The 15,293-nt window shown below is 44.3% G+C and overlaps 1 long non-coding RNA gene across 1 annotated transcript in view; it reads right to left on the reverse strand.

Moving 5' to 3' along the window:
• LOC146784481 (uncharacterized) overlaps window positions 1-15,293 on the reverse strand; it is an 85,912-nt gene that overhangs the window by 38,289 nt on the left and 32,330 nt on the right. The gene's annotated exons all lie outside the window — the stretch shown is intronic.

The following is a 15,293-nucleotide window of genomic DNA, read 5'->3' on the forward strand; positions in this document are numbered from 1 at the left end:
TCTTGGTGATGTGGACAGGTTTACTGTTGAAAGGCGTAATGTATTCAGTCGTATTAACACCATGTTTGCAAGTTTGCAAACAGCACATTTGATAAATCCCTTACTTGTGTTGAGCCAGTTAGTAGTATTTCTCACCTCAGGACTACTTTTAACTAACATATCCCTCATAGATCGAGATTTTCTGAAAGTTATGTTGGGGGACCTGGTTAGGGTACCACCTAATACTGGGTCGTTTTTTTCCAGTGCCCAGTTGTATATATATATCAATGTTATATAGAGACACTTTTGTCATCTTTCAAGTATTAATTTGCCCTTGCATTACCCTTGCAAATAGTCTAAAATTTCCCGTGTATGCAAATTCCTTGTGCACATATGGCACAAAGCCTATAAAGACAATTAATAGCCTGTCTCCTGCTATGACCCTTTCAAATGGGTGAGCAGCCCATTGTATTGTATTGTATTGTAATTACATTTATATAGCGCTTACTACCCCTGATGAGGCGTCAAAGCAAGGAGGGCCTTAGCTACTGCTGGGGCAGTAGTTGTCCTAAGTGGAATAGCTTCAGGATACCTAGTGGCATGATCCACTACCACTAGAATATATCTGTTTCCTGAGGCTGTTTGAGGGTGCAGGGGGCAGCAATGTTGACCTCTACCCTTTCAAAGGGTACGACAACCACTAGAAGTAGAATTAGGGGGGCCTTTAGGTCACCTCTTGCCTTACCACTGGGCTTGGCAGGAGGCACAGGACTGACAAAAGTCATTCACCTTCTGAGACATCCCTGGCCAGTAGAAGTGATTGACTAATCTACTCCAAGTTTTAGCCTGACAAAGGTGCCCAGCTAATGGGATATCATGGGCCAAAGTGAGGAGGAACTCTCTAAACCTCTGCGGTACTATCAGCCTCCTGGTTGCACCAGGTTTGGGGTCTCTGGCCTCTCTGTATAAAGGTCCATCCTCCCACTAGACCCTTTGGGTGCCACTGATATCACCCTTCTCATGTGCAGCAGCTTGAAGCCTCGGCTCTCGAGTGGGACAGGTTTCTTGCCCGGGCACAGATCCATCCTAGAGGTTCCCCCTGGGACCAAGAGCTCTTCCGTGTAAGCGCCGAGCTACTCAGGCTCAGATCCCTCTGAGGATAACAAGTCCTCTTCCTGAGAAGAGGGGTTCTGACTTGGAATCTGTTTAGAAGTTGGTACCACTGTCGTCTTGCCTTTTCTCTAGGAGGGTTGGTCCACTCTTTCAGGATCCAGTACCTCTTTTTTACTTTGAGCTCTGCTCTGTTCTCTGGTTTTCACAAAACACCATTCTGAGAGACCAGACATGCTTACATTGGTCCTCAGTTCGGCTCCAGCCCAAGGGAAAGTCTCCAGATCATTTAGAAAGCAGACAGTCTACATGGATGGTTGAGGACACAACCACTTCCTTCTTTCCAACTACTCTCCCCCAGTCAAAAGATACCATATCCATGGGATGGATCTTTGTTACATTGTCAGGCTTGGTGACTGGATAGGTACTTCCAATCAGGTATTAATCTGAGTGAACCAGTTGCTGGGTCACCATGGTAACAATAGCACCAGTATCACTGTATCCATTCTAGTCCTATTAATCAAGGGTTACTGCCTGTATTTGTGCATATTAGTGGGCCAGGCAGCATGGGATAAGTCTACCCCTTTCTCAGAGAATAATGTTGCCTCAGTGAGGTCAATGGCATGGTCAGGCCACACCTGGAATCCCATCTGGACATTAGCAACTGCATGTACTGCAAGTTGCCTAGAGGCATTTCTCTTGTTTTTACAGCTAGGATCTCCAGTTCGGTGTCCAAATGCTCTACAGTTGTGACAGCAAGCTTTGTTGGGATCCCAGTTCTTCCCCGGCATCCACCCTCAGGCTGTTAAGAGTCTCTGTATTTTAAGGAACAATGGTCCCATTCACAAAAAGTAGGTAGAGTATCACAATTAATACAATGAGAAATTGGAATTATACAAGTAGTCAATGCAAAGAATAATAATAAATGCAATTTAATTGTGTTTCAGAAGCTAATAATAAGCAAAACTGTGAGTGAGCTAATTGTGACGGGGTAAAAGGGAAATCCGTTGATTTCCTAAACCCATTTCAGCCGTCTTCAGCCAGGCTTGCTTCAATCCAGTGGCAAAGTGAGCAAGGTACTCACGTCTGAGCATACCCTGCCAACTTATGGCGAACAAAGCAAAAACCAAAGGAAATGATGGACGGAGTATTGAACATTGCAAGCACTCACCCCCAGTCAACTGATCTGGGTTTAATCCATCACCGTTCTTTAGCCCACTCTGCCACCCCAGTTCAGACATGGCCATATGCAAATCAGTCTGACCCTGTGCCTCATGGGAACAGTCCAGCCCAAACTGCCAAGCCATGTCTTCCCTGGACCGGAAACAAGCGTCCTAGGACCGGTTGCTATCTGAGGGGGTAGTGATGGAGTCAGTGTTCTACTCATCCACTACCTGGGAATCATTGCAATTTTCTCAGGGTTGAGATCCTTGCTGGACCCTGGAGTTTCTGTCATGGTTTTTAAAGTAGTTAGGGTCATATTAGAGACTTAAAAAAATGCTAAGCACTACTAAGGCCTAATAACTCTACAGATTTTAAATTCTTAAACAGTGGGAGACTTAACCAAGGCCATAACACTAGTGAAAACAAATTTGGAAAAAATCGAAAATTGGAAGGATTATGTTACTTACCCAGTAAACATCTGTTCTTGGCATGTAGAGCTGTAGATTCACATACCCAGCACACGCCTGCCATCCAACGGTTGAACCCGATGCCCGAAACCTGTTCCACCCCGAAGAAGTCGCTCCAGCCACAAGGCAAGGTGAATCCTCCCCTCGGCGACAGCGCGCATGGGCATCGACTCCACTGTTAGATCGCTTTCCCTCAAGAGGACATGTTAAGCTTGGACTATGCATTCGATGCCACAAGATTTTCAGTACAAGTTTACCAGGTTTAGAACCGTGCATAAAGATCTGCACAGGGTGATATTAGTCCAGCTGAGACCTTGGCCATGTACTGTTTGTACTTGGGCCTTTTGCTGTTGGACCCTCGCTGTTTGATCATGGACCAATAGTGTTTGATTCTGTGCCAGTGCTATGCATTGTTAAGCCAGATATGTATGATCTTGCGCATGTGTTGAGTAAGATTGGGTCAGCAACAGGCAATATTGAGCCAGTACTTTGTTGTCTTGATTCGGTGCTGTGCAACCTTGTCTCAGTCACGCGTGATTTGACTGTTCTTTTGTCCACCAGTATGTGATCTTGGCTAAGCTCTGTGTGATGTTGATCCCGCATTGCCTGATATTGGTTCAGTACTGTGTGACATGTGATTCATGGGGTGTGGTCTTTGGCAAGTAATGTGTGTTCTTGGCCAACACTGTGCAAGTTTGAGCCTCCTGGTCTGATCTTGAGCTATCGCTTTAATTTAGGCCAATACTGGGAGGTACTGAAACACAGATATTCTGTCTTGTTCCAGTGCTGTGGGGTCTTGGCTCAGTCACTTCAGATCATTGCCCAGTGCTTTGTTCCACATAGAGGACACAGTCTATGAAAAGATAAGGGTAAGCTGATAGAAAGCAGCACTTAGACCCTAATGGCAAAACGCCTGATGAAGGTGGAAGAATGTTATCTTAAAATTATATTTTAACTGCCTCATACTTTTCCCTTCATTCAGAACAAAGCTAACTGGAAAATATCATTATTGAAATGTATGTCTCTAAAGCTATTCCCAAGTATTCCCAATATGCTACCAAGTATACAGTGGGCTCTGTATTATGAGGTGACTTCTGCACCACAGTTTTTAAGGAATCCTCATTTGAAGGGCTCCAACCTCGTTTTCTCCTATACACACACTGGTTATCCATGCAGTTCGCTGTATGTATACGGATGGACCAAATGATACCATACCCAAAGGCTCACCAGAATTAATTTGAGAGATGAAGAACTGTGCACATTGGTCATCACTGCAGAATGTTGTAGGCCAGCATATGTGACCATAGGACTTTGGGTTAATGGGCGTTGAGGACATGGTATGTGAATATGGGCCATTGATGTGAATTGGACAAGCGCTGTTTGATAATGGGGATGTGCATTGAAATACCAGATGCGCACTGTGTGATACTGCCACAACGCTGCGTGACCTTGGTCTTACTATATATGTAGATAGACTGGACCAGCACGTTGTATTGAGCTGTGTATTTAAACACCAACATTAACGGGAAATGTCTGTACATCTCATTCAATGCTGAGGAGCGCCAGTTTGATTATGTGGCACAACTCTGGTCTATTTGAAGAGAGCCGTATATATTTATATATATATATCGCATATATATCACACATGCACTCCCACTTCTCCAAAGGAAGAAAAACGCTGCACTCCAGTCTCCGTATGTAATAAACCACTTGTTGTTTTATTAGCACGTAGCAAACAGCTACGCGTTTCAACTCACCCGAATCACGGTATGTATATATATATATACATATATATATATTCACTGAAAAAACCCTAGGTTTCAGGGGTGTTATAGTTAGCTGGACTTTTCACTTGTACAAAACCATTGAAATTCCCCCGTTATAGTTAGTTCAGCTAACTATAACTCGCGCGCCCGCAATGCACTGCTGATGACGTCACATATTACATCACTCATGACATGGTCAGTGACATCACTCATGACATCACTGATGACATCTCAAATGACATCACTGATGACATCACTGATGACATCCTCCTTGTGATAGAGTGGCAGACCTCCTCTCACCCTAATATAACCTTTGATACACACATTCAAAAATAGAGACTACAATTTTCAAAACAATGGACAAACCAATACCAGTTACAACAACCTCTTCAGTAATTCTAAGATCCACATACACATCCACTCATTCACCAACAGTCCTATACAGTCACTCATACATGTACTCACTCATCATATGTACTCATACACCTATACATCCTGTTACACAATGCCACTCATCCATAGAGTTACTCACACACATAGTCACTCATGCTAATAAAGAATCAAACATACATTTACTTGCATATACAGTTATACACACACCACCACACTTACTTCTACGGAAACTTACACATACTTAGTCTTTTAAACAATCACTTATAGAAACACATACTTATTCATACAGGAACTCTTTCAATCTCTCACTCTCACATATACTCACTTATATACACCAATAGTCACATATAATAGTTTAAAACATATGTAGTTACTCATAAAGACACTATTGAGACAGTCATTCACTCACTAACACACCCATACACACACTCATCCACCCATACAGTCCTGCACACATGCTGTCTTCAACACATACAAACAGTGAGTCACTCATTCATGCACCTATGCACTACGTAATACCCCCCACCGAACCATGCAGACACTCAGACTGATACTCAAAAAAACAACTAATAACCTATATAGACACCCATGTAGCTACTCACCAACCCATGCAGCCACTTATACACAAAGTGAGAGATTGATACAGATATTTACATATTTAAACATTACTCACTAAGCCATATATTCACTATGATACACTTAATCAGTCAGTTACACAATCAATTTTTCAAAAACAAATCATCCATTTAGACACTTATATATCCATTTATTCTTCCATCGACCTTGAGATATACATATATAAAATATTTTTAATTTTCAGAAAAACACACATTCACTGGATGATGTCATCAGTGATGTCATCAGTGATGTCATTTGAGATGTCATCAGTGATGTCATGAGTGATGTCACTGACCATGTCATGAGTGATGTAATATGTGACGTCATCAGCAGTGCATTGCGGGCGCGCGAGTTATAGTTAGCTGAACTAACTATAACGGGGGAATTTCAATGGTTTTGTACAAGTGAAAAGTCCAGCTAACTATAACACCCCTGAAACCTATGGTTTTTTCAGTGAATATATATATATACATATATATATATATATATTCACTGAAAAAACCATAGGTTTCACACATGTTATAGTTAGTGGAAATTTTACTGATAAAAAACCAATGAAATTCCCCCGTTATAGTTAGTGCAGGCAACTATAACTCACGCGACCGCAATCCTCTGCTGATGCTAATACTGTATTTAGACACTTATTTGCCCATGTCTTCTTCCATACATTTTTAGCTATACATATATTACAAATATTTTTTTTTCATAAAGACACATATGTCATCAGCAGAAGATTGCGGTCGCGTGAGTTATAGTTGCCTGCACTAACTATAACGGGGGAATTTCATTGGTTTTTTATCAGTAAAATTTCCACTAACTATAACATGTGTGAAACCTATGGTTTTTTCAGTGAATTTGCAAGGTTTTTTAAATGCTAATTCCTAACTATAACGTGTGTGAAACCTATGGTTTTTTCAGTGAATTTGTACGGTTTTTTAAATGCTAAGTTACTTTACGCCATTCGTGGCGTGCGCGCCCACTTAACGCAGTTCGTTCCGTGCGCGCACGGTGCGCTTCGCGCACCGTGCGCGCACAGTGAGCACGCGGTGCGCTTCGCGCACCGCGCGCCCACTTTACGCAGTTAGTGCCATGCACGCACGGTGGGCATGCGGTGCGATGACAAAGCAAGAAAGCACGTCAACAAATCTGTTTCTGCTTTCCTCCGTGACTATGGTATGGGTGCCATTTACCACAACAACTTGCGTTATGACATGCAAGACATTTATAGAGGAGATGGTGTGCACTTCAATGATGAAGGGAACAGAGTCTTCCTCTTGAACCTTAGACTCTGCATCGGTACTTACTTGTAGGTACCACTAAAAAATCATTTCATAAACACAACGGCTCTTTTTAGAGCCCCCTAATATCTAAACACTTAAATCTGATTTTCATTTTTTTTTTGTTTTTTTTTTCCTACCGTACGCTTACCGTAAGCTTACAGTACGCGTACCCCGTGATTTTTTTTAAAATCAATAAATGTTTTCTTTGTACTTTTCTGTCCTTCTTTGACCCCCTTACAAATGTTAGGGGGTCTGTAACTCTCCTCATTGCCCCCTTTCCTTGTTTTCACTCTTTTTTTTCAGAGTGAAATACACAAAATGGCGGCCGCCGCTTCCTGGATTCGGCCGATTCGAATGTTTACTAAGATCTAAGAGCCAATCAGAATCGCGCTCGCGCACGCCACCGTACGCTTACCGTAAGCGTACGGTAAGCGTACCGTAAGCGGGCTCAGATATATATATTGATTTAAAGGCTATTTTCTCAGAATCTACTGAACAGATTTACACCAAACCTACAAAAGGCACTTCCTTGACCTAGGGACTACCTCTCTGCCAAATTTTGAGTAATTCTGTTCAGCCGTTCGGGCTGTAGCTCGTTCTAAAGGTCCTATGGAAAAATGCATGGGAAAAACGCGTTTTGGGACCCCCCTTTTATCTCAGCCCCCGCTTGACGGATCCCCCCGAGACTTTCAGGGTAGGAGCGGAGCGTAGCGCCCCACCTATTTTGAGAAATTCGCGAGGATTCGTCGACCGGCGCCAAAGTTATTCAAAATAGAATGTTGAGGTTTTCCTATGGAAACGTGGTCCTAACTATAACTACCTACTGGCGACCGCCAGTAGGTAATATATATATATATATATATATATATATATATATATATATATATATATATATATATATGTATATATATATATATATATATATATATATATGTATATCTGTATATTACCTACTGGCGGTCGCCAGTAGGTAGTTATAGTTAGGACCACGTTTCCATAGGAAATCCCCAACATTCTATTTTGAATAACTTTTGCGCCGGTCGACGAATCCGCGCAAATTTTTTCAAAATAGGTGGGGCGCTACGCTCCGCTCCTACCCTGAAAGTCTCGGGGGGATTCGTCAAGCGGGGGCTGAGATAAAAGGGGGGTCCCAAAACGCGTTTTTCCCATGCATTTTTCCATAGGACCTTTAGACACAGCTACAGCCCGAACGGCTGAACAGAATTACTTGAAATTTGGCAGAGAGGTAGTCCTCAGGTCAAGGAAGTGCCTTTTGTAGGTTTGGTGTAAATCTGTTCAGTAGATTCTGAGAAAATAGCCTTTAAATCAATATATATATCTGAGCCAGCTTACGGTGCGCTTACGGTGCGCTTACCGTACGCGTACGGTGACGTGCGCGAGCGCGATTCTGATTGGCTCTTAGATCTTAGTAAACATTCGAATCGGCCGAAACCAGGAAGCGGCGGCCGCCATTTTCTCTCTCGCACTCTGAGTGGGGCAGCATAAATGAAGCCCAAAAATTTGTAAAGGGGCAGTATATTGAGATAATAATCACCCAGCAGTGATATACGGGCCCCCAAACAACCCCCAAGGCCAAAAAAATTTGTTTTGTTTTTTTCGAAAAATCGCCGATTACGCTTACCGTACGCGTACGGTAAAAATTTGTTTAAAAATAAAAAATTATCCACACTCTCCCCACCCCATGTTCAAATGGTGCCCGAATGGCACCATGTGTGCATGGCTTAACAACTAAACGAAAATAATAAACAAAACATTTCACAACGATGCGTATAATATGTCCCCCATGTGCGCACGGTGCGCGAAGCGCATCGTGCGTACATGGCCCATGCAGCATAATGTGGGCACGCGGTGCGCTGCGCGCACCACGTGACCACCGTGCGTGCATGGCACTAACTGCGTAAAGTGGGCGCGTGGTGCGCGAAGCGCACCGCGTGCTCACTGTGCGCGCACGGTGCGTGAAGCGCACCGTGCGCGCACGGAACGAACTGCGTTAACTGGGCGCGCACGCCACGAATGGCGTAAAGTAAGTTAGCATTTAAAAAACCGTACAAATTCACTGAAAAAACCATAGGTTTCACACACGTTATAGTTAGGAATTAGCATTTAAAAATCCTTGCAAATTCACTGAAAAAACCATAGGTTTCACACATGTTATAGTTAGCTGTACATTTTACTGATAAAAAACCAATGAAATTCCCCCGTTATAGTTACTGTAGGCAACTATAACTCACGCGACCGTAATGCTCTGCTGATGACATATGTGTCTTTATGAAAAAAAAATATTTGTAATATATGTATAGCTAAAATTTAATGGAAGAAGACATGGGCAAATAAATACAGTATTAGCATCAGCAGAGGATTACGGTCGCGTGAGTTATAGTTGCCTACAGTAACTATAACGGGGGAATTTCATTGGTTTTTTATCAGTAAAATGTACAGCTAACTATAACATGTGTGAAACCTATGGTTTTTTCAGTGAATATATATATATATATATATATATATATTCACTTAAAAAACCATAGGTTTCACACATGTTATAGTTAGGTGGATATTTCACTCGTAAAAAAACAATGAAATTCCCCCGTTATAGTTAGTTCAGATAACTATAACTCGCGCGGCCGCCACTCTATCACAAGGATGATGTCATCAGTGATGTCATGAGTGATGCCACTGACCATGTCATGAGTGATGTAATATGTGACGTCATCAGCAGTGGATTGCGGGCGCGCGAGTTATAGTTATCTGAACTAACTATAACGGGGGAATTTCATTGGTTTTTTACGAGTGAAATATCCACCTAACTATAACATGTGTGAAACCTATGGTTTTTTAAGTGAATATATATATATATTATCATATGAGTGCTCAAAACTTGAGACTGCAATCTTTTTCTTGGCACCGCCAGCACTCCAACCTCTGAATGAGCCTGACGCGTTCCGGACGATTCCTTAATCATAGGCTGACTCCAGTAATTAGTATGGCAGCTGCCACTTTATTTAAAGATTCTCTCTCCAATGGGATCTTTAGTTCGTTTTCCCAATGCCTGCTGGGATTTGTAGTGTCTTGCTGCCAGCCTCTTGCCCAGATGGGATGCGATAAGTGCTAGTCCCTTCTTCCCTCATTGGGCCGTGAAGCGCGGGTAATTTCGACAAATGCGAAATTATGTTGACGCTACATGTGGGGAGACTGTTTTAAATATGGGCATTACCTGCGCTTCACGGCCCAATGAGGGCTGAAGGGACTAACACTTACCGCTATCTTGTTTTTTAATGAGTTCCCTTTGAGGATACGCATTATGTGATCAAGCTCCCGGTGAGGAGTGAAACGTGTCATGGCAGACATTATGGTGCCAATTCCGATCCTGGAAAAAATTTCCCCGTACGACTCGTATCCGGTCTTTTTACCGTACGAATCGTACAAGTGCCGTACAAACTGCCAAGTACGATTCGCATGGGAAAAAGTCCATACGAATCGCATTGGGAATAATTCCCCACACGTCCTCGGGTCGGAAAATGTGTCCGACACGTCCCCGGACGATTTACCGTACAAATGTGAAAAGTGAAGTCCGACCACGCAAGTACGATCCATCCCGTGCGTCCGATGTTACAACCGTATGGAAAAAACACCGTCCGCACCGAACTCCCATTGCAACCATGGAGACATGTGCATACATACGCGCCGAACACCCCCCCAGCCCCCGTATGTACGCGCCGAACCACCCCCCCAGCCCCCGTATGTACGCACCATACCCCCACCCGTGTATGTACACCCGTGTACGTACGAGTCGTACCCCCACCCGTGTATGTACGTGGGGGTACGACTCGTACGTACATGGGTGTACATACACGGGTGGGGGTACGACGCGTACGTACACGGGTGTACATACACGGGTGGGGGTACGGCGCGTACGTACACGGGTGTACATACATGGGGGGTCGGCGCGTACATACGGGGGCCGGGGGGGGTACGGCGCGTACATACAGGGGCTGGGGGGGTACGGGGCATACTCACGGGGGCTGGGGGGGGGGTACGGCGCGTACCGGGCACCCTAATCTGGTCGTTTCGTGGCGTACTTCGCTTTTCCGGCACTTTTTGGGTGCCGTAAATTTTGCCGTCCGGACTGCTGTCGGTTCGATTCGTACTTCCCGGTTCGTGAAACGCTGCCTGAACGCGTCCCGACGTCACGTCCGCGATTTCCCAGATCACATTTGTCTGTATATTTTCATCGGTCGGTGTTTTGTACGACTCGTACGGAAATGGTGTTTCCGTGCGAATCGTACTTGCATGTTTGTAAAGTTTTACAACCGGGTACGAGTCGGACGGAGAAAACGCTCCGACCGACGGTTCGTACCCGGTTTTTCCAGGATCGGAATCGGCACCTATGCCTGTTTAATTTGTGGACTTTCTACTTAATAAAATTACACTACTGCATCCACCAACGCAGCATGGGACTCTCTAAATTCTTTGGAGTATCTGAGGTCCTTGCCTGCAGGTTCCGCCAGAGTGAGTGGCAGACAGGAGTACTCGTTTGATTGATATATATATATATATATATTCACAGAAAAAACCATAGGTTTCAGGCACGTTATAGTTAGGAATTAGCATTTAAAAAACCTCAGAAATTCACTGAAAAAAACCATAGGTTTCAGCGGTGTTATAGTTAGCTGGACTTTTCACTCAGTGATGTCATGAGTGATGTCACTGACCATGTCATGAGTGATGTAATATGTGACGTCATCAGCAGTGCATTGTGGGCGCGTGAGTTATAGTTAGCTGAACTAACTATAATGGGGGAATTTCAATGGTTTTATACAAGTGAAAAGTCCAGCTAACTATAACACCCCTGAAACCTATGGTTTTTTCAGTGAATTTCTGAGGTTTTTTAAATGCTAATTCCTAACTAACGTGCCTGAAACCTATGGTTTTTTCAGTGAATATATATATAGATAGATATATTATCTACTGGCGGTTGCCAGTAGATAGTTATAGTTAGGACCTATTTTCCATAGGAAATCCGCAACATTCTATTGGGAATATCTTTGGCACCGATTGACGGATCTTCGCAAAATTTTCCAAACTTTTGGCCAGCTCCGCTCCGCTCCTACCCTGAAAGTTTTGATTGACGGTGATTCGTCAAGCGGGGGCCGAGAAAAAAGGGGGGTCCCAAAACGCGTTTTCCCCATGCAATTTCCCATAGGATCTGTTGTCGCAGCTAAAGCCCGAACCGCTGAACAGAATGACACCAAATTTGGCAAAGAGGTAGTCCTCAGTTCGGACACGTGCCTTTTGCATATATGGTGTGAATCCGTTCAGTAGTTCCTGAGAAAATTAGAGTTAAAAGTACATAAATATCTATGGCCGCAGAGGATCCGCGGATCCTCCACGCACCCTCCCCGAACCCTCCCGAGCAAGAGCTGAATGCTAATTGGCTGCCAACACTCTGAATCAGGAAGTGTTGGCAGCCATCTTGAGCCTCGGTAGAACCGAGGCACAAGAAAGCACAAAAACAAAGACGCAAAACGCAACAAGGGGGCAGGGTAGAAACACCCTGACCCCCTAGGCCTGCTCAGGGGGTCCAACAAGGACCCCCAATGCCCCCCCAAACCATTTTTTTAAATTGCGGGATGCGCGGGATAGCGCATCCCGCTAACAAAAAAAACAAAAAAACGAAGCGCGGACACCCGCGCTTCGTTTAGATCTAGCCCCCGGAGGGGGCCAAGTCCCGGGGGCAATATGGTTTTATAATGGGGGCCCAGAGGGGCCCCCCAGCCCCGGGGACCGCCACCCCCGGGGCTTATGTTAATGTATTCGGGGGGCTCGTGGCCCGCCACCGCCACCCCCCGGGGCTTTAAAAAAAAAAAAAGAAAACAACCCTGTGTGGGGGGGCTCGAGCCCCCCACTTGCCCCGGGGACCGCCACCTCCCCGGGGCACTGAATATGTAAAATTACAGACCCCCAAACCCCGGGGACCACCACCCCCCCGGGGCTTTAACTTAAGTGGGGGGGCCACGCGGCCCTCGCCCTGGAGCCAATGATGGCCCTGGGGACCGCCACCCCCCAGGGCCGGCTCCTGCAGTGTCCCGGGGTGCCCACCCCCGGGACACTGCTGTTTGCTATGGCAGGGTGGGAGGCTCGCGGCTCCCATCCTGCCATAGCAAACTGCTTTGGTATTTGGAAGAGAGAGCAGGAAACATGCTCTCTCTTCCAAATACCAAAGACGATTGCTTTTCCACATGGGGAGCAGCATGTTAGCTGCTCCCCATGTGGAAAAGCAATGCCGGCTCCCACAGGACACGGGGAGCCGGCGGGGCCGTGGGTGGATTGGGGACCCCCCATGACCCCCAATGGAGGCCAGGCCCCGGGGGATGGGGTCCCGGGCCATAAGTGGCCCGGGAGGGGGCCTCGCGGCCCCCCTCCCCAAAATTTAAAAAAAGAAAATTTAAAAAAATGGCCCCGGGGATGGGGTCCCCGGGGCCATAGGTGGCACAGGAGGGGGGCTATGCAGCCCCCCTCTATAAAACAAAAATACTTTTTTTAAAAAGGGCCATGCCCCGGGGGATGGGGTCCCCGGGGCAAATTATGGTCTGGGGAGGGGGGCTACGCGGGGAATTAATTCCTCTTCAATCCTGAGGGTCCCTGGGGACCAACTAGCCCACCAGGTACCTCCAGTAAGCGCCACGGAGCTGTGCTGCAGAGTGTTGTAAAAAGGGGCGTGGCCTCTGAATACCTCTCTGCAATGCAGCTCCCTGGCGCATACTGGAGGTACCTGGTGGGCTAGTTGGCCCCCAGGGGACCTCAGGATTGAAGAGGAATTAATTCCCCAACTTAAAACGCGCCACAGGGCGTGTTTGCACACGTCACTTCAGGCCCCTCCCCCTTCCTTCACCATTGTAAAAATATTCCTCTAAAATCAGCCGAACTACGAATTCCGATTTACTCACCTGTAATCAGGAGAGAACCCAGTACTGCATCTTTTAGCCCAGCACTGACCCTGAAAAGAAATTCTAAGCGTACTTACCAGTAACTTGTATTTCCTTCCTTAGGAATCCATTGTGTGGTTTTCACCAGAAAATGTTCTAAGTGTCCATTTTTGAAACGTACAAATATTCCTCTAAAATCAGCCGAACGACAAATTCCGATTTAATCACCTGTAATCAGGAGAGAACCCAGTGCTGCATCTTTTAGCCCAGCACTGACCCTGAAAAGTAATTCTAAGCGTACTTACCAGTAACTTGTATTTCCTTCCATAGGAATCCATTATGTGGTTTTCACCAGAAAATTTTCAGTGTCCATTTTTGAAACGTACAAATATTCCTCTAAAATCAGCCGAACTACGAATTCTGATTTACTCACCTGTTATCAGGAGAGAACCCAGGGCTGCATCTTTTAGCCCAGCACTGACCCTGAAAAGTAATTCTAAGCGTACTTACCAGTAACTTTTATTTCCTTCCATAGGAATCCATTGTGTGGTTTTCACCAGAAAAGTTTCTAAGTGTCTATCTTCACAAACTAAAAATATTCCTAAAAAATCATCTGTATGACTTAAACACATTCTTTCAACTGTTTACAGGAGGTTGGCCAGTGCTGGATCCAGGATCCACCACTGAGTAAGAAAAAGTAACGATAACACTACTTACCTGCTAAGTGAATTTTCTGCCGTAGGATAACATTAGTGATTCTATGGGAAAAAGTTTCTAAGTGTCAACTTTAAAAATACAATAATATTCCTTAAAAATCACTACTGTAACCAAAACGCTTTTACTCAACTGTTTACAGGAGATGTCCAAGGACTGAATCTAGGATCCAGTCTTGTGGTTAGAAAAGTAATCCATAAAGTAACTAATTGCATTTAACTAGAAATTCACATTGAGCTCAATGTTGCTTTGTGTTTGAAATTGTGTTGCCCATTGCAACAACTGTATCTACTGCACTTAAAAGTCTGTTGCCTATTTGCCAAGTATTTAAACTAAAGTAATTCATTCTGAGAAAGTATATTTTGTATTGTAATGTATAATGTAATTATAATGTAATTAAAAAATATATATCTAAAAATAAATAGTTTAAAAAATGTAGTAAATCAGTATCAAAAAAATCAGTATACCAATTAATACATTCAAAATTGTCATTTAGAAAACCTTTGAAATTCACTGAAAAAACCATAGGTTTCAGGCCTGATATACTTAGGAATTAGCATTTAAAAAACCTTTGAAATTCACTGAAAAAACCATAGGTTTCAGGGGCGTTATAGTTAGGAATTGGCATTTAAAAAACCTTAGAAATTCACTGAAAAAACCATAGGTTTCAGGGGCGTTATAGTTAGCTGGACATTTCCCTCGTACAAAACCCTAGAAATTCCCCTGTTATAGTTAGTTCAGCTAACTATAACTCGCGCCCCCGCAATGCACTGCTGATGACGTCACATATTACATCACTCATGACATCTGAAATGACATCACTGATGACATCACTTATGACGTCATCCATGTGATAAA

This window comes from Triturus cristatus, chromosome 11 (assembly GCF_964204655.1).
Source record: "Triturus cristatus chromosome 11, aTriCri1.1, whole genome shotgun sequence".
NCBI lineage: Eukaryota > Metazoa > Chordata > Amphibia > Caudata > Salamandridae > Triturus > Triturus cristatus.